Genomic DNA, 20,949 nt, shown 5'->3' on the forward strand with positions numbered 1-20,949 from the left:
GTTGATATGGTGAATGACATTTATTGATTTCTGGATGTTGAACCAATCTTGCATTCCTGGGATAAAACCCACTTGATCATGGTGCACTATCTTTTTAATATATTTTTGCATGCAATTTGCTAAAATTTTGTTGAGAATTTTTGCGTCGAAGTTCATTAAGGATATTGGTCTGAAATTTTCTTTCCTCAATGTGTCTCTGTCTGGTTTAGGTATCAGGGTGATATTGGCTTCATAGAATGAGTTTGGGAGGGTTCCCTCCTCTTCTATTTCATGGAATAGTTTGAGGAGTATTGGAATGAGCTCTTCTTTAAAGGTTTTGTAGAACTCGGCTGAGAACCCATCTGGTCCTGGACTTTTCTTTGTTGGTAGGCTTTTGATGACTTCTTCTATTTCATTACTTGAAATTGATCTATTTAAATTGTGTATGTCCTCCTTGTTCAGTTTAGGTAATTCATATGTCTCTAGAAAGCTGTTGATGTCTTTGAGATTTTCTATTTTGTTGGAGTATAGATTTTCAAAATTTTCAAAATAGCTTTTAGTTATGTTTTGTATTTCACTCGTGTCTGTTGTTATATTTCCTTGTTAATTCTGAATTTTAGTAATTTGAGTTTTCTCTCTCCTTCTCTTTGTTAGTGTAGCTAAGGGTTTATCAATTTATTTTTTCAAAGAACCAACTTTTTATTTTGTCAATTTTTTCAATTGTTTCTTTTGTTTCAATTTCGTTGATTTCAGCTCTGATTTTAACTATTTCCTGTCTTCTACTACTTTTGGTGTTGCCCTGTTCTTTTTCCAGGGCTTTGAGCTGTAGTGTTAGGTCATTTATTTGTTGATTTTTTCTTCTTTTATAGAATGCACTGCATGAAATAAATTTTTCTCTAAGTACTGCTTTCATAGTGTCCCAGAGATTTTGATATGATGTATCTTTGTTCTCATTTACCTCTAAGAATTTTTTTATTTCCCTCCTGATGTCTTCTGTTATCCATTCATCATACAATAGCATGTTATTTAATCTCCAGTTGTTGGAGTAGTTTCTGTTTTTTATTCTGTCATTTATTTCTAATTTCAATCCATTATGATCTGATAGAATACAAGGTAGTATCTCTATCTTCTTGTATTTGCTAACATTAGCTTTGTGGCATAAAATATGGTCTGTTTTAGAGAAGGATCCATGTGCTGCTGAGAAGAAAGTGTATTCATTCTTTGTTGTATTGTATATTCTATATATGTCCATTAAGTCTAAATTTGATTGTGTTATTGAGGTCTGTGGTTTTTTTGTTCAATTTTTGTTTGGATGATCTATCCAGTGGTGAGAGAGGTGTGTTAAAATCACCTAGTATTATTGTGTTGTAGTCTATTTGATTTCTGGAATTGAGAAGGGTTTGTTTGACATACGTGGATGAGCCACTGTTTGGGGCATATATATTTATGATTGTTATGTCTTGCTAATTTATGGTTCCCTTAAGCAGTATGAAATGTCCTTCTTTATCTCTTCTGGCTTGAAGTCCACATTATCTGATATAAGTATAGATACTCCACCTTTTTTGCCGAGTCCATGTGCATGGTATGTTTTTTCCCATCCTTTCACTTTTAGTCTGTGAGTATCTCTTTCCATGAGATGAGTCTCTTGCAGGCAGCATATTGTTGGATCTTTCTTTTTAATCCAATCTGCCATTCTATGTCTTTTGATTGATGAGTTCAGGCCATTAACATTCAGGGTTATTATTGAGATATGATCTGTATTTCTGGTCATTTGGCTCATTTTTGTTTTTTGATACGACTTGGTTTCTCTTTTATTTGGCTATTCCTTTAGGGTAGTTCCTCCTGTTGCTGATTTACATCGTTATTTTTCATCTCTTCCTCATGGAATATTTTGCTGAGAATGTTCTTAGTTCCAGCTTCCTTTTTGTAAATTCTTTTAGCTTTTGTTTATCATGGAAAGATCTTATTTTGTCGTCAAATCTGAAAGTAAGTTTTGCTGGGTATAAGATTCTGGGTTGGCATCCATTTTCTTTCAGGACTTGGTAAATGTTGTTCCAGGCCCTTCTAGCTTTTAGGGTCTGGGTTGAAAAATCTGCTGATATTCATATTGGTTTCCCCTGAATGCAATTTGATTCTTTTCTCTTGCAACCTTTAAAATTCTGTCTTTATTTTGTATTTTAGGTATTTTCATTATAATGTGCCTTGGTGTGGGTCTATTGTAATTTTGTATATTTGGAGTCCTATATGCCTCTTGAACTTGATTTTCCATTTCATTCTTCAGATTTGGTAAATTTTCTGATATTATTTCATTGAATAGATTGTTCATTCCTCTGGTTTGTTTCTCTAAGCCTTCCTCAATCCCAATAATTCTTAAATTTGGCCTTTTCGTGATATTCCATAATTCTTGTGGATTCTGTTCATGATTTCTTACCATCTTCTCTGTTTGGTCAACTTTGTTTTCAAGATTAAATATTTTTTCTTCAATGTCTGAGGTTCTGTCTTCCAGGTGTTCTATCCTATTGGTTATGCTTTCTATTGAGTTTTTAATTTGGTTTATTGTTTCCTTCATTCTAGGATTTCTGTCTGGTTTTTTTTCAGTATATCTAACTCTTTATTGAAATGATCTTTTGCTTCTCACATTTGCTCTTTTAACTGTTGAGTGGTGCAGTCATTCAAAGCCTGCATTTGCTCTTTCATCTCATCATTTGCTTCTCTGATCATTTTAATTATGTACATTCTGAACTCCCTTTCTGATATTTCTTCTGCCATGCTGTCATTGGATTTTATTGCTGTAGCATCTAGGTTTGTTTGGAGCATTTTCTTCCCTTGTTTTCTCATATTGCTCAGGTATCTTCCCCTCTAGTAGTGAAACTCTGAGATATTGCAGATTTCCTCTATTGACTTATAGTGTCCCTCTAGATTTCCAATAACTCGCCTCCTAGCCTTCAATAGCCTGAAGTCTTGGAGGAAGTTGATAATGCATTGCTCTACAAGGAAGCTGCCCCTCTAGGGGTGGTGGCCTTCAGGTGGGGTATATTCCCTGCTAGTGGGCAGAGGTACCTCCACTTGTTGACCGATGGTCAATCAAAAGGGGGACTAGACTGCAGCCTGTGGCATGGCTGGTCTGGGCCTGTGTCTCTGGTTCTACTGCCCTGGTGGGAAAGCCTCATCTGGCGGGGAAGACTCACTCGGTGGGGACGTCTTGCTGGGCAGCTCTCCTCCGACAAGTTCTCTTCAGTCCAGAACTACCACCTGTACTGGGCAGCCCTCCTCTGTGACCTTCCCAGGGGACTGACCAACCTCCTGGACCAGGGAGCCTAGCCCTGCGATTGAGACTCTTGCTAGTCAGTCCTCCTCTGGGACATTCCCTGGGGCCCAGAACTACCACCTGGGCTAGGGGGCCTGGCCCTACAAGGGACTCTCTCTCTGATGAGCCCTCCTGTATGACATTCCCTGGGGACCGGACCTACCGCCCAGGCCTGGGACCCTCCCTTTGCGCCGAAGCTTCTTGTTGGGAGGTCCTCCTCTACAATACTCCAAGTTTTCCGGGTTCCCAGCTCCAGCAGGTGTGTCTCACTGGGCTACTCTACTCCACGAAGTTCCCTGCATTCTGAGACTACTGACCTGTCCAGGGAGCCTCTCCCAGTGGGAGAGACTCACCAGGCTGCTCTGAGTTGGTCCCGAGTCTCTCAATACCTCCTCTTCTTGAATCCTGAGTCCTGTCAAAGGGCCTCCAGTCTCCTGTAGGTGTCTCAGGAAGGGAGCCGCCCTTCCAATGATGATGGCCACACCCTCAGGAATAATTCAAAATGCCTGCACCAGCCTCCAAAGAAGCTGGGGAGCCCCAGCGAGGGTGTGCTGAGTCAGCACAGAGGCAAGTGCAGTGTCCCTCAGCAGTAGGGGGGCAGGCAGGCAGGCTCAGCAATGGCATCCGACCTGGATGTGGGGGTTGGTGGGCTGGCTCTAAGGTATTTTTTTTGAAGGGTGTCTTTTTGATTGAATGGAGGCTAAAAATTAAATGATTTGAGTTTACTTTTTATTTTTTTCTTTCTCTTTCTTTCCCTCTATTTTTCTCCTATTGTATCTTAATTTTATTTTTATGATTTTTAAACTTTGCATTTTATTCTATATCATTTTTCCCATTTCTTTGTGGTTTTTGATGAAGTTGTCATTGTTGTTTCAATATGTTTTTTGCCTTAATTCTTTATCTGTATTTATTCTCCCTCTTCCTTCTTTGTGGGGCTAGGAATCTGCATCCAGTATTTTGGGCCTATTGGATTGTGCTTGGCTGCTGAACTATACTCTCAGAGCAGTGGAGAAGAATTATACCTAGCTCCATCCACAATCTAATCCCACAGAAATCTGGACAGAGAATTCAATTTAAAGATCAGGGAGATAAAAGCTCCCAACTGATGACCCATCCCCAAGTAGGCAAGGCAATGGGGTGTCCAAGATCTCACTCTTGAACACTCACCAAAAGAGCAACAGAAGAGAGAATTTGCCCAATTGTATGCATCACACCTAGAAGGGACCTCAGTATTGATCACTGTCATACATTATCAGATCCTACATTGCTAACAAGATTGGAGGTGAGTGCTGAAAAGGGGAAACTGTGGCTCCAGTCTGTCTCTCAAGTGAAATGCCTGGAGCCATGCCAGTAATTAAAAAGAGTGTAAAAACTCCAGGCCCAGTACCACAGTTGAAGCAGTCAATAGCAAAATTGCTTTCAAGTTAACAGAGACAATGTCAACAGAATCCAAGGAAATCGCCACCATCTGATGGGACTTTCATTCTCAATGTAGGAATAACCATAGAAGTTGCATCCCACAGACTCTACTGTCTAAACCACACCTGCCTGAATAATGAGAGGGTCTTCATTCTTGTGAGATTTACAAATAAAGTAAAGCCCTCAGGCTCTGACACAGTAGACATTTTGGCAAAGCCCACAGTCAAATAAACCACAGGGAAACTACTATGAAGCCAGTTGGAATGAAACTCAATACTACACAACAAACCAGTATCCCAGGACACATCATCAAAAGAAGGCTGTTTACCAAGAAAGTTCTCACATAAAAGAGGAAGAGGTATCTATCCTGACAGATGTGCAGATATTTACATAGAAACACAAAAAATATGAAAAAAACCAAGGTAATTTTACACATCCTAAATTTCATAACTTCCTAGTAATGACTGCCGAAGATATCGAAGTGGGTGAAATGCTACACAAAGAATTCAAATAAATGCTTTTTAAAAAGCTCAGTGAAACCCAAGAGAATACAAATAAACAGCTAAATGAATTAAGGAAAGATGTACCCTTTGGAATTAAGAACAGTTGCTGACACTTAGTAGGTAGTCAAGTGTTTTTCAACTATACTTCATCATCATTATTTTTATTGATGTTGCTGTAAAGGTTAATATCAATTTGGATTACTAAATTGTGAAAATGTTTGTTCTCATAATCATTGATATTGTTGTGGGTTTGTAATATTTTAAAAGACACTAAGGTACTGGTACTAACTTTTTGATATTTGGTTATAAAATTTTTAACTATTCATATTTAATGTTAAGGTGGAGATCAATATTAATATACTTAATATCATATGGCTACTAAGTTTAATATGAGGATCCACTGTAGTTCAGCTTTCTGATGCAAATTAATACTCACCAATCATAATGAATCATAATGAATTCACTTGACATTAAAGTGAATGTCATATATATTTCTATAAAAATTCCATTGCTATCTTTATTCATACATTATTGTAATAAAGGATGTCAGTGGCAGCAAGTACATTGCTAATCTGTGCAATGAATTTTGTCTTATAAAAATTTTATCCTATTAGAAGAGTCCATTTTTTCTTTTATTTCAGATTTAGAGGTTTTTTCTTATATTACAGATGAGTTTTGAATGATACCCATATGTGAAGGGGAAAAACATTAAATGACCCTGGAATTATCCATTTCTAAACAGAACAGAAAATATATTATGAAAATTTCCTTATGTGAATCTGACCTTTGACAGTGAAGTGATTTGCTTTAGGCATAAAGTGGGAATGATCATCCTCTATTATATTACTAGTAAATGAGGCTGACATTTTCAATATGTAAATACTGACTCTTATGTGAACCTGAACAGTAGGCTTCAAAACAGAATAACCAAAACTACCCACTTTAACATTGTTTACTGTAAAGTTAAAGCATAATAAGGCTGAAATATTTATTCCACCCCCCCAAATATCTACTACACAGAATTGTCAAAAATGGACACCTTTTTAATGAAATTTTGTTATTTTTACTCATAATATTTTTTACAGCCAACACACTTTTCCTGCTGGCTCAATTGCTGAAAATTACTCTAAATGCTGTGTTAGACTAAATATGAATGAGATGTGGGAGTGGGAATGGAGAAATATTATCTTTCCTGAATATCTGGTAGTTTCTGTTAGAACAGAAAGTAGAATACCTGTTAATGTACCATGGAAACATTTAAATTCCTTTTGTTTTTTGGCACTAGGGATTGAATCCAGGAGTGTTTTATCACTGAACTACATTCCTAGTCCTTTTTAGTTTTTATTTTGAGAGGGTCTTGCTAAGCTCCTGAGGGTCTCGCTAAGTTGCCAAGTCTGGCCCTCCTGCCTCAGTCTCTCAAGTCTCTGAGATTATAGGTGTGGGCCACCATGCCTGATTCTTCCTATTTTTTTTAAGTGTTTATCCAAGTCTGGCATATTCACAGTAAATAAATATCCAAATACAAGTAAAGTTTTTGAATATTAAACAGTTCATTTATGTTCACAATTTGATTTCTATTTGACTATCTCAGAACAAAGATATATGCCTTTGAAAAATCTTAAGTCTAATTTTTACTGTTCTCCTTTTTCATGGTAAATAGTAATTACATGGTTTTCAAAACTGACAGACATGTTTATCCAAGGGTAATAGAGATGTCATGAGTAGAGTAGCCCATAATCATTTTTACCACCTGGCCCCTTTGTTACTCTTAGGATAATCAAGGATAGACCTGAATTTTATGGTTGGTTGCAAATAATTGGCAATTTTCTTCAAGTTCAAGGATATAAAGTGCCAAATCAAATTTGTAAAATAGTAAACTGATACATATCTCCATTCCTTGAGGGAAATAGCCCTATGATATTTTTCATTTTGATTTAAAACTGTTGTGCTTTTGTATAGTCAGAGGAGTATTTAGTGACAAGGATTTATTCATCTACTTAAACAAACCTTCTTTACCTCATAATTGCAAATGATGAAAGACATGGCAAATGCAAATCCTAGTTCAGGAATATAATGTTATTGTGCATAATTTTGACACCTAAATTGATTTTACAGTATTCCTATGCTATCAGAAGCACAATTTCTTTCCTACCTTAAACAAACCAAGAGGTTGATGATAAACAGACACACAAATTGTGATATGAAAAAAAAAGTATAATAAAAATATTTTTGAAATAATGCTGATTCTACTAGCCGTGCTTCTCAGTTTGTAAGTTATAGAAGGCCTTTATTTTCATGTGATATGAGATTCTATAGATGAGGCTAGGAGTACATCAAGTTCACATGTGTTTTGTCCACAGAACAAAAAGTAATATGAAAACTGAAGTCTTACATAAATAAACTTTAACTGGTCAGTCAAACAGCATATATTTTAGCAATTGGAACTTCTACTTTTCTCCTTCTCCAAACAAAATTCCACATAAAACTAATATTTATAAAATAAATACTTTGGTAAATTAATATAACTTTAGACTGTTCACTGATATCTAAGACTTTTATTGTAAACTCAAATCCCTATTTCCTTCACATTGATAGCAAAACATTTGGAACAATCATTAACTCAAAGTAATTTTCCTGTCTTAAACACAAGCTTTCTAAATAGTTATGCACAAGCGAAGTTATTTTACAATTCACAATAGTGAAAAGATGATTACCAGATTTTTACCTGTTGCCTCCTTCCTTTTTGAAAATTTCTGTGTGTGCCATTCTATTTGGTTGCATTTGGTTCACCAGCTAGTGTTCCCTTTGTTTTTGTGACAAATAATCAATGAAAAAAAAAATGCCTCAAGTCAGAGAGAGAGGAAGGGTGCATTTAAAGAACTAATTTTTCAATTCCCTGGTTATAGACTTTTCTAGTTTTCCATCTGTTAGTTTTCTTGATGCATCACTGCAAAAAAATGTCTATGCTAGCTTTTTCAAAATATATCATGGCAGCAAAGATATAAATTTGGGGATTTTTCTTCTAGAATTATGATTTAGATTGTTCCTAGAGCAATAAAATGTTCTCTCTGGGAGGCTTATAATACAATACAGAGTACAAAGTTTAAACTCTGTAAGAACTAAACTACACAGAGCAGGACTAAAGGGATATGACTTAAGAATATGTTTTCAAAGCTGAAATGAGAAAGGGCTATCATTATTATTTGCAAACAGTGAGTACTTATAATGTGCAATGTACTGTCATAAGCTCAGAGCATACAGAATTCAGAAAAATGTGATTCCTGAACTTGAGGAGTTCTCTTGGAGAAGATGTGCATGTTTATAAATAACTTGAATGCATAGAGATAAAGAAGGGCAAACAGTGAATGACTGAAAGTGCACCCTGAATAAAGAAGAAAAGAGCTTCTAAGCTCCAAATTGAAACACCACCAAGTCATAAGATATTAAATAGTGTGTTTAATGCTAGGTATTTCTATAAAATATTTCCTGGAAGGTGTGCTATACAATGCAGTTGTTACTAGCCACATATGGATGTTTAAAAGTCAGATGAATAAAATTCAAAATTCAGTTTCTCAGTTTTACTAGGAACATTTAAAGTGCTCAGTCACCATTCATAGGTAGTGGCCACTTTATTGGATATAACAATTATAGGACATTTTCATAATTTCAGAAAGTTCCTTTGTACGTCCTTGTTCTAGAGCTTGCCTTCTTTAAATATTAAAGATTACTTGACTTTATTACTTTCAAAAGTAGTAGGGATATGTGATTATTTGAAATACTGAGAGGTCATAACATTTTTCAAATGTCAAAACTCAAATTCTTAAAAATATCTTGGAATATTTTTGTAGTCTAAAAACAGATGATTTAACAGAACAGGAAATTATCAAATAAATAGGACATTAACAAATGGGGAATTATTAAACTACCTAAAGTTATCTGTTTACATTTTAATACAAATCATAGCTCAGTATGTTAGAAAATTACAAACATTGAAGGATGTTATAAATATTAACATTATTAATAAAATCAGTTCTAATTTTTATGGGAGTTAAGGTAGATTATCCTCAGCTAAATATAATTTATTCTGAGACTAGACATAGAACTAATGTAGTTGAGGTAATATTAAACATGATTGTTTCCATGGAAACATTCCTGATGTGGCTGCTGCCTAAAAAGGATGTTCAGAGCAGGAACACAGAAAGTTTGGTGCTATTTATGAAGAGGATTCACATTTCAGTCAGAATATGATATTAATTTTATTTATGTATTTATTTTTTAGCCAAAAGAAAAATAAAATGTACCTTTAATAAGGTAGAAAATGACATTATATACAAGGGTTACTCAAGGAGTAATCACAATTAAGAGGTATAGCTGAAAACTGTCCTTGGAGGGCAGAGGATAGGAGACAAAGTATGTTTTGCCTGGATGGAGCATAGTTTGGGAGAAAACAAAGGGTAGAGAGTACCAATAGGCCAAGTCATGGGCACTTCACATGGAAAAGGCTTTGTGTAAACAGTAAGTAGAAACCTCAACCATCAGGGTAGCATTTCAGCAAAATTTCTGTAATTCCTGAGGGAAATGGGACAAACAGAAAAAGGTCAGCAGGACATGGAAAAAGGGAAATGTAGCCAGCAGTACAGAGACTGCTTTCTTTCCACGTGGCTTAAGATTTAGCAATGTGTTCACAGAGGGGAAAGTGGGTGTTGATATTGAAAACACTTAAGTGTCTTTTCTGGCTGTACGTGTTTTTATAAGTAGTTTTATATTTTTGTAGTTCTCATAACAAGTTATAGTCAATCAAAACCATAAATGCTTTTATCATCTTAAGGTTGTTATTTAAGCAGTGCTCCAGATATTGGCACGGATCCATATTCAGCTAGATTAACCTTGTCCAAGTTCTTCAGGAAAAAGCTGTTGAAATCTGGTAAGCAGCACCACTTATACAATACGATGGTGCCTGAGTAAAACCAGGTTTCACTTTATTGGCTCAACATCTCTATGGGGAATATAGTCTTATTGTTCTGAATTTGCAGACATGAAAACTGAAACCTCCGTATAGTAACATCTTCCCTGAAGTCACTCAGTAAGTAGCAAAGCCAGAAATGAAAGCATGTTCTGTTTATAGTGCATAGATACAATTCACTCTCTTCCTTCTAAATACGAATATGATTTAAAAATGTGGATTAAAAAACATACAGTCCCATAGGCCTATTGTTGATTTTTGTCATACTATCACAGAATTTCCTGCCACATGAAATGGCTACAAGGTTGAAAACATTAAATTAATATTAAAATAGTAAATTCTATTCTTGTGATCATTGGGGGAAGATTTGATGTTTTATGAACCCCAGTGTTAAAACTGTAATACATGGCTAAATATAAATGTATATCACATGTTCATATATAACAAATTCTATGGGTATAAAATTATGTTCCAAATGAATATTTAATAATGTAGAAAATATCCAAGTTATGAAATGTTATGTACACAGCAGGAGTACATTTATATAAAAATGTGTAAGGCAAAAAATAATCTGCAAAAGTAAATACACAAAAATATTGATTAATTATGATTATTTCTGAGTAGTAGAATTAGAAATGATGTTTAATTTGTTGATTGTGATGGTCTTATTTTTCCAGTATCTCATTATGAAAAAATTTAAACATACTGTTAACTTTCATAGTTCATTGTGCTTAACTTTTTGTCAACATTTTCTTTGGTGTATTTTATTTTATTTATAAATATATATTTTTAATGACTATAACTTCATTTTCAAAGAAATAATGATAAAACTGACTACATTTTACATTTTCATATATCTTTATGTATAGTTTTTAAATTTTTAAATATTTTTAACTGACACTAACATAAAAGTTGTACATATTGATGTGGTATCATGTAATGTTTGCTAAATGTATATATTGATTAATGCTTAACTCAAGTTATACATATTTATCTCCTCAAAAATTTATCATTGCTTTGTGGTAAAAATTTTCAAAATCCTTTCTTATTGGTTTTTGTAATGTACAGTTAAAATTGGTTTCTATAGTCACCATACTCTGTAATAGTATTTCAGAGTTTCTTGCCCCTAACTATAATTTAGTATGCACTGATCAAATTTTTCCTGTTCCTCCTCAACCCCTTTGGCCTCTGGTAACCACCATTATTCTCTCAATTTCTATGAGATCAAGTTTCATAGATTCCATATATAGCATATGAGTGAGATCATGCAGTATTTGTGTGAATTATTTCACTTAAAATGATCTATAAGTCCACCCATCTTGTCACAAGTGATGGGATTTAATTATTTTTATGTTTGAATATTATTCCATTGTGAGTGTGTGTGTATGTGTGTATATGTATACACACACACTTTATTCATCCATCAGTTGATGAACACTTTGGTCATTTCCATTTCTCAGCTATTGTGAATAAAGCTTCAATGAACTTGGTAGTACAGATGTTTCTTCAACATACTGATTTGATTTTCTTTGGATATATACCTAGTGTGGGATTGCCAGATCATAGAGTGGTTCTAGTTTTAAGTTTTTGAGGAACCACCATACTGTTTTTCAAAATGACTGTACTAATTTACATTTCTATTAACAGTGTCTCCTTTGTTTGCATTCTTACCAGAACTTATCTTTAATCTTTTAACAGTCCAAAATCAAATTTAATAGAATGTTCTTCATGACACCTATTGGGATGTAAACAGAATCTGGTGTGAAGAAGTTCATTCTGATTATTAAATGCAAGTTCCTGACACCTACTCACCCCGGAAAGGTTTTCCTAAAAATCTACAAGACAACTGAAGAGGACCACTTTCATCTCTTTTCAGATGGAGCCCTCTTGGAAGGTTATTTCACAACTGACTCTGGGAAGCAAAAGCCTCCCTATCAGCCATTTTGGCATGGACAGTTTCAGCTGTACACTTTAGAACCTGCCAATTCTCAAGTCTGATGTCTGAAGAGTGTTGCTTTCAGTCCACGGCCACTTCAGTGAGGGTTAGTGGTATCTGGAGGCTCCACCAAGGTTCTACCCTTTGATAATGGCAGTTGGCTCAGTTTAATGGCCATTTTGCTGATTCCAGCATTATGGAAGGTATTCACCACATCTGTAATATTCTTCTAGGATTCAGGAGCCTTTTCCCTAACCAATTTGGGTGAGGTTACATGGATTGCAATTCCATATCTGCCAATTTGTCTAACACATCCTGGAAGTCTAAATTACACTGAGATTTTGTTCAGGACGATGCTTGACCCACTCCATGACAAGTTGTTGCAAGGGTCTCAGTCATGCCCTGTTCAGTGCCAGTAAGAACATAACTACAGGTTCCCATGGTGCCACCAATAAGCACTGACTATCCACTGTGTTGGTAATCAATAGCAATTAGGCGGCAGTGAGGAGGGAAAGTGTGGGTTGATCCCTTCCTGTGCACCAAGAGTGTCTGTTCCTTTCTTTCTGCCACATGCTGTTCTACTTTGGCAATATTGTGAGACACATTATAGATGACATGCAGGTTCAAGTTGTCAGGGGTTGTATTGAAGAGCTTGGCAAAAGCCTGATGGGTTAAGGTCATAGAAGGGTGGTTGATCCAGGCATAGTTCCCAGCTGTTGCCTTTTCCTTTAGATAGTCCTGCCCCTCTGCAGAAGTGATTTGAGCACAAGCTAACTGACAGTCATTGATTATGATCTTGTCTTTCTTCATGACCTTTTCCATAGCTACCAGTGCATCTGTGGCTGCTTGGTGTTCCAAGCCTCTGCTTCCATGATGGATCATCACACATACTTGCCCTTTATGGTCAATACCCATTTTCTTAGCACCATACTCATTGAAAATCTCATCCACAATGTTGATTTCTGCATAGTGGTTGCCTGCTCCCAGGGACCCCAACTGAGGAAAACCTCTCTTCTTGGCCCTTGCAGAGACCTTTTTGGGCTCAGCTTGCAGCATCCTTCCATACTCTTTACAGTGCTCTTTGTGTTCAGCCCAGTCATAGCCTTATCTTAGGGACCAGTTCACACCCATCCCTAAGACTTCCTTCAAATCTTTGGCCTTCATTGGGATCACACCTTTTGATCCCACCCCAATAAGAATGTGGTCAAACATTGCTTGGGTGAATTACTTCTTCACAGACTGGATATCAGTCTCATCCAAATTGGTTCTTAGCAAGTGGACACACCACAGTTGATGTCACACACCACTCCTTTAGGATAATTCATATCAAACACAGTCATTTTGCCAATAGCAAACCCATAGCCTGAGTGGATATCAGGAAGCCCAATAGATCAATGAACAATCCCAGACAAGACTTCCACATCATTAATCTGTTTCATGGCAGGTAGGAAGCCTCCAATACCACCACCTCAACAGGGATTCCTTAATTCCTCAAACATTAATTTCTCCAGAACATCATTCACATGGAATATTCCTTCAGCCTATATGTTGGACACAAAGTCCTTCTTGAAGCTGCAGCAGTTTCTATTGATCTATTCCAGGAACTATAGCTCATCATTATAATTATGACCAATGGTGGTAACAGTGGTGGTGAAAGCTCCGTATCCAGCTTTGAAGAGAGGCTGCTGTACTGTCTGGTCCCGTGGAGCATATCTTCTCTCTTTAATCTTTTTAGTAATAATTATTCTTACTGGATTGAGGTGATATCTAATTGTTGTTTTGATTTGCATTTACCTGGTGATTAGTAATGTTGAACTTTTTTTTTCACATACCTGTTGACCATTTGTGTCTTTTTTTGATAAATATATTTTAGAAATCTATTACCTGTTTTTAGAAACCAGATTTTCTTTTGTGTTATTGAGATTTTGGAATTCCTTGTGTATTCTGGATACCAACCTCTTGCCAGGGACAAGGAGATATGACAAATATTTGCTCTCATTCTATTGGTTGTCTCTTGACTCTATTGAGTGTTTCCTGTGTGGAAAATTTGTAGTTTTATGTGATCCATTTTGTCATTTTTTTGCCATTTCCTGTGCTTTTAAGGTCTAGTCCAAATGTTCATGCTCATTCCAATGTCCTGAAGCATTTTCCCTATGTTTTCTTATAGCATTTTCATATTTTCAGGTCTTACATCTAAATTTTTAGTCCATTTTGAATTGACATTTTAACAAATGAATGATCAGAGTTTAGCTTCATTCTTCTGCATGTGAATATTCAAAGTTTCCACAACATTTTTTAAAAGACTGTCTTTTCTCCAGTGCATGTCTTAGCACCTTTGTCAAAAAATTAGTTGTTTATAGGTTTACTTCTTGACTCTCTATTTTGTTTCTGTGGTCAATGTATCTGATTTTATGTCAATACCATTCAGTTTTGAATTTAGGTAGTGTAATTCTTCATGTTTTTTTTTTTCTATTCTGTCAAAATGACTTTGGCTAATTGATTTGTGTGTGTATATGATTCCACATACACTTTAGAAATGATTCCCTATTCTGTGAAGAATGCTAATCCTGTGTGAACACTGATTATCTTTCCACTTTTTTGTGTCCTCTTCAATTCCTTCCATCAATGTTTTATAATTTTCATTGTAAAGGTCTTTCACTTCTTTCATTAAATATCTTCCTAGGTATTTTATTTTTTGTAACTATTATAAATGGAATTTCTGTTTGTTTGTTTGTTTATTGGTACTGAGGATTGAACTCAGGGGCACTTAACCACTGAGTCACAGTCCCAGCTCATTTTTAAAATTTTTAATTTTGAGACAGGGTCTTGTTAAGTTGCTTAAGGCCTCGCCGAGGCTGACTACCTTTGAACTTATGATCCTCCTGTCTCAGTCTCCCAAGTTGCTGGGATTACAGCAACTTCTTCCCCAACTGGGATTTCTTTTCTGATATGTATTTCAGGTAATTTGCTATTGGCCTATAGCTATGCTAATTATTGTTGTGTGTTGATTTTGAATCTTGAAACTTTGCTGAATGCATTTATTAGTTTTTATGGTTTTGGTGAAGATATTGAGACTTTCAATATATAACATCTTTTCATCTTAAAACAGTGAAAATTGACATTTTCTTTATAAATTTGAATGCCTTTGCAGGGGTAGATACTGGGAATTGAAGCAAGCAGTGCCCTACCATTGCATCCTCAGCCCTTTTTAGTTTTCATTTTGTGACAGGTTCTTGCTAAGTTGCTGAGGACCTTGCTCAGTTGCTGAGGCTGGCTTTGAACTTGTGATCCTCCTTCCTCAGCCTCCTGAGTTACAGGTATTATATAAGTATGCTACCACACCTAGCTGGATGACCTTTATTTCTTTTGTTTGCTTAATTTCTGGGGCTCGGACTTCCAGCATTTTGTTCAATATAAGTGTTGAAAGTGGGCATCCTTCTCCTGTTCCAGATCTTAGAGGAAAAGCTTGAAATGGCAACCATTCAATGCAAGGTTAGCTATCAATTTATTATAAGTGGACTTTATTATGTTGAGGTACATTCCTTGTTTGCATAATTTGTTCAGTATTTTCATCATGAAGAGATGTTGAATTTTATTGATTGCCATTTTTGTATCAATTGAGATGATTGTACGGTTTTTGTCCTTTATTGGTATTGTGTGTCATGTGTATTGGTTTGTGTATACTGAACCATCCTTACATCACTAGGATGAATCCTACATTATCATGTTGAGGTTCATTTTATGTGCTTTTGGATTAGATTGGTATTTTTTTGTTGTTGTTGAGAATTTTTGGTATCTATATTCTATATTGTATCATAACCTGGTTTTAGTAGCAAGGTAATACTGGTCTCAGAAAGTGTTTGGAAGAATTTCTTCCTCTTCTATTTTTTTGGAATACTTTAAGTAGCCTTGGCTCTTTAAATATTGGGAAGAATTTAGTAGTGACACCATCTGTTCCTGAACTTTTCTTCTTTTATTGATTAAATTTTTAAACTGATGCATTATAGTTACATATAAAAGTAGAATTCATTGTGATATGTTTATACATGCCCATGACACAGTTTGGTCAGTTTAATTTGGCCATTCCTCCCCTTTCCCATTCCTCTTCCCTTCACTTCATTCCCTGTTCTCTACCCCACAGTTCTCCTTTCTGTTTTCATCAGATCCCTCCCCCTTTTAAAATTCTTTATTTTCCTTAACCTTTCATATATAAAAGAAAACATTTGACCCTTGACTTTCTGCATCTGACTTATTTCATTTTTCATGATATTCTCCAGTTCCATTCATTTACCAGTAAATACCATAGTCTTGCTCTTCTTTATGAGTAAAATTACATTATATATATATATGTATTGTATATATAATATATATATCACATATATGTAATATATATATCACGTTTTCTTTGTATATGTCACATATATATCATATATCTATATATCTATGTATATATCACATTTTCTTTATCCAATCATCAATTGAGGTACACCTACACTGGTTCCATAACTTGGCTGTTGTGAATTGTGCTGATATAAACCTTGGTATGCATGTATCACCTGAGGTATACTGATTTTAGCTCTTTTGGAGAAATATCAAGGAGTGGGATAGCTTGGTGACATTTTGGACCCATTCCTAGTCTTTAGAGGAATCTCCATACTGCTTTCCATAGTAGTTGTACTAATTTGTAGTCCCACCAACAAAGTATAAGTATACTTGTTCCCTGACATCCTCACCAACATTTATTATTACTTGCATTTTTGATGATTTCTGGGCTTTTCTTTGATGGGAGGCTTTCTATTACTGATTAAATTCTGTTACTTGTTATTGGCCTGTATAGGATTTCTGTTTCTACATGATCCAGCCTTTGTAAACTACACGTATCTAGAAATTTGTTCATTTCTTCTATATTATTGAATTTCTCACCATATAGTTGTTGGTAATAATTGCTAATGATTGTATTTCTGTGGTGTCAGTTGTAATGTTTTCCTTTTCATCTCTTATTTTATTTATTTGCATCTTCTCTCTCCTTTTTTTTGTTCATCTAGCTGAGGGTTTGTCTATTATGTTTATCTTTTTGAAGAAATACTTCTCTGTTTCACTGATCTCTTGTATGTTTTTTTACTCCATTTTATGTATTTCTGCTTTAATATTTATTGTTTCTTTCCTTCTACTGTCTTTGGCTTTAGTTTGTTCTTATTTTTCTAGTTCTTTGAGATGCAGAATAAGTTGTTTATCTGAGATCTTTCTACATTTTTAATGTGGGCATAGATAGCCATAAACTTCCCTCTTAATATGCTTTTGTATATGCTATAGATTTTGGTATATTGTGTGTCTGTATTCATTTATTTCAATAAATGTTTAAAATTTTTTCTTGATTTCTTCTTTGATATATTGATTCTTCAAAAGTAGGTTGATTATTCCCCAGTATTTGTATAGCTTCCAAAATTTTTGATTTCTAGTATTATTGTATTGTGCTCAAAAAAGATGCTTGATATAATTTCAATTTTTAAAAAAGATTGTTGAGACTTGTTTTGTGGCCTATCATATGTTCTATCCTGGAAATTGCTCCATGTGCTTAAGAGAAAAATGTGTGTATGATAGCTTTTGTATGAAATGTCTTGTAGATGTCTCATAGGTTCCTTTGGTCTTGGGTGAATTTAACACTGATATTTCTTTGTTGATTTTCTTCCTGGATGATCTGTCCATTGCCAAAAGTGGAGTTAAAATCCCCAACTATTATTATGTTGGAGTCTATCTCCCCCTTTAGATCTATTAATGCTTGCTTTATACATTTGGGTGCTTCTAATACTGCATATAGATTTAGAATCACTATTTCCTCTTGGTGAATTGACCCATTTATCATTATATAATGACCTTTCTTGTCTCTTTTTTTTTTACTGCTTTTGATTTAGAGTCTTATAATGTATTTTACAAGTTAAGTATACAAGCATTATTTTTATAACGAGGTATACTACTCCATATTTTTCTATTTTCTCTCCAATACTTTACTTTACCTCAATTTCATTTTTCTCAAATGACTATATAGAGCTCTGGAGACCAACAATTCTTATGGTTGTGGTCTATTGGAAACAGTTTTGAGATTTAATTTCACAATGGATTCTTCCTCTTAGCCTTATAAGAGAAGGTGACCTGTTAATGTAATGTAACGTCAGACTATGTGATCTGAAAATATTGGTTCATAGTGGGTAAGCTAATGTAATTGTATAATTAGTTTTTGAATATACAAAGAAAACCATAACTATCTTCTACTTGCACTCAAAATCAAGGAGGAGTAGAGCTAGACAACCATATGTCTTTGACTTATAACCTTGAATAATATATATATTCACTTGGAAATGAAGAAATATATGGCAAAGAACATTTCTGAGTCAGCAGAAACATATATTCTTACTCTCTTTTACCTGACACTCTATGTCAAGAAAGTAAGGACTTTGTCCTTTTTTCTTTCCTTCATTAATCATCTCTGACATGCACCTGGCTATCCAATCTGAGATACTGCGTCTTCAGCATTCTGCAACAATCACACTGTCTGAACATCTGAAATCTACTTTTTTCCCAGCTTATTCTCCTGATGTTTAGTTAGGTGAGGTCACTCTTATATATGCTTCATCTGACAATCAGTGTTGTCAGTTTCTTTACTTAAAGGGAATCAGAGAAATGATGCTGGATAATTTAGACTTTAAATATTTTCACAGAAATTAAGGTATTTTTGTGCTAAAATTTGGTGATTTTTATTTTCTTATCCTGTATAATTGTGAAATGGATACTGTGATGATGTTTAACTTTTGCTCAGGAAGGTAAGGTCGTATATGATTGGTGAATGGCAGGTTATACAAAGTTCAATAGTTTGCCTTCTTCTGAACCTTTAAAATCTCTATATGTATATCAGGCTGTCCAAGAATGGGAACATGATTCATCATTTTCCAAACCAATCTTACTATAGAAGTTCTTTTCTTTTCTAACTTGCATTAATTAAGCAGATCTTTGGAGACATATAGATTTGTGAAAAAATCTTGGCCTCACAAACTGTGCGGCAGTGAACCAGCAGTATTTGTATTACCTATTAGATTGTTTGAAATGCAGAATCTCAGACCTCACCAAGACATGCTGAATTGGAATCTTGGTATTGACATGCATACCAATGTATTCATATAGATGCCTTAACACCTTTTCAGTTCATGTCTATTTAATACCATCTGTAGTTATATATGGATAGAAAGTTTCATATATGTAATTTACTCCTCATGAAGACAAAGACTGAAATATTATGTATCCTAGAGTTAGTTTTCCAGCAGAAGCAGAGATAAACTCTAAAGTTTTAGCCTATTAATGAAAAGACTATTTCCCCACAGGTATCAGGGCTGAAAATGAAGTTTAAAAAATAGACTTTAGTTTTTAGAGAAGATTTAAATTAACAGCAAAATTTAGCAGAAAGTGTAGTTTCTACATGTTCCCTGTACCTCACATATGCACATCTGTCAACATCCCCCAACAGAGAGGGAATTGGTTATAATTCATGAACATATGCTGATATATATTATCACTTAAGGACTGTAGTTTGCATTTGGGTTCACTCCTGGTGGTGTACATTCTATAGGTTTTCATGGATGTGTAGTTACATTATAGTAGCATACAGAATAATATCACTGCCCTAAAAATTCTGTTCTATTTTCCTAGTCATCCCTCCCTCCCCCTAATTCCTGGAAGGCACTGATCTTTTAATTGCCTCCATAGTTTTGACTTTTCCAGAACATCACATAGTTGGAACTGTACAGTATGCAGCCTTTTAAGATTGGCTTCTTTCACTCAATAATATGCATTTAAGGTGCTTCCATGTTTTCCCATGACTTGATAACTACTTTCTTTTTAGTGCTGAATGATATTCCATTTTCTGTACCATGGTTTATTTCCTCACTCACCCACTGAAGGACATCTTGGTTAATTCTCAATTTGGTAATTGTGGACAAAGCTGCTATAAGTATTGATATGCAGGATTTTGTGTACACATGTTTACAACTCCTTTGAGAAAAAGAGTGTGATTGCTTGATCGTACAGTGTGAGTTTAATTTTCTAAGAAATTGCGAAGTTATTTTTCAAGATGATGATACCATTTTGCATTCAGTCTAGCAATAAATGAGAGTTCCTGAAATTAAATAGTAATTGAGAATTTAATAATTATTTCTTAAGAATTCCTAGAAGCCAGGCATGGTGGAGCACTCCTGTAATCCCAGTGGCTCGGGAGGCTGAAGCAGGAGTGTTACAAGTTCAAAGTCAGCCTCAGCAACTCAGCAAGGACCTCAGCAACTTAGTGAGACCCTGCCTCAAAATTAAAAAACATAAACAAATGAATTAAAAGAGCTGGGGATGTGATTTAGTGGTTAAGTACCCCTGGGTTCAAGCCCTGATTCCAAAGGAAAAACAAAAGAAATCCTAGAGATTTAATCAATGTTCTATTATTGTCCTTTATATGCAATTCAATAATATATTTTATTAACTATAGGTATCATGTTTTATAGTAGATAACTTGAAATTAATCCTCCTATTTAATTGAAATTTATACTCTTTGACATGGTGAATTTGGTTATAACAATATATGATAGTATTGAAAAATACTAAGAGAAATTTTAAATGTTCTCACCACATAAATGACAACTATGTAAGGTAATACTTTGGTGTAACTGTTGTACAATATATATATTTCAAAACATCATACTGTACATGACAATATATATAATTTTATCTGTCAATTGAAACAATAAAATACCATAAAATTAAAAGTAATTTAAGAAAAAAAATTAAATAAAAATCAAGTAGTTGGCAC

General features: G+C 34.8%; 1 pseudogene; it reads right to left on the reverse strand.

Moving 5' to 3' along the window:
- Positions 1–12,204: 12,204 nt before the first annotated feature.
- On the reverse strand, positions 12,205–13,897 carry LOC124971415 (RNA-splicing ligase RtcB homolog; annotated as a pseudogene).
- Between the last annotated feature and the right edge of the window lie 7,052 nt (positions 13,898–20,949).

Source organism: Sciurus carolinensis, chromosome X (assembly GCF_902686445.1).
Source record: "Sciurus carolinensis chromosome X, mSciCar1.2, whole genome shotgun sequence".
Taxonomy (NCBI): domain Eukaryota; kingdom Metazoa; phylum Chordata; class Mammalia; order Rodentia; family Sciuridae; genus Sciurus; species Sciurus carolinensis.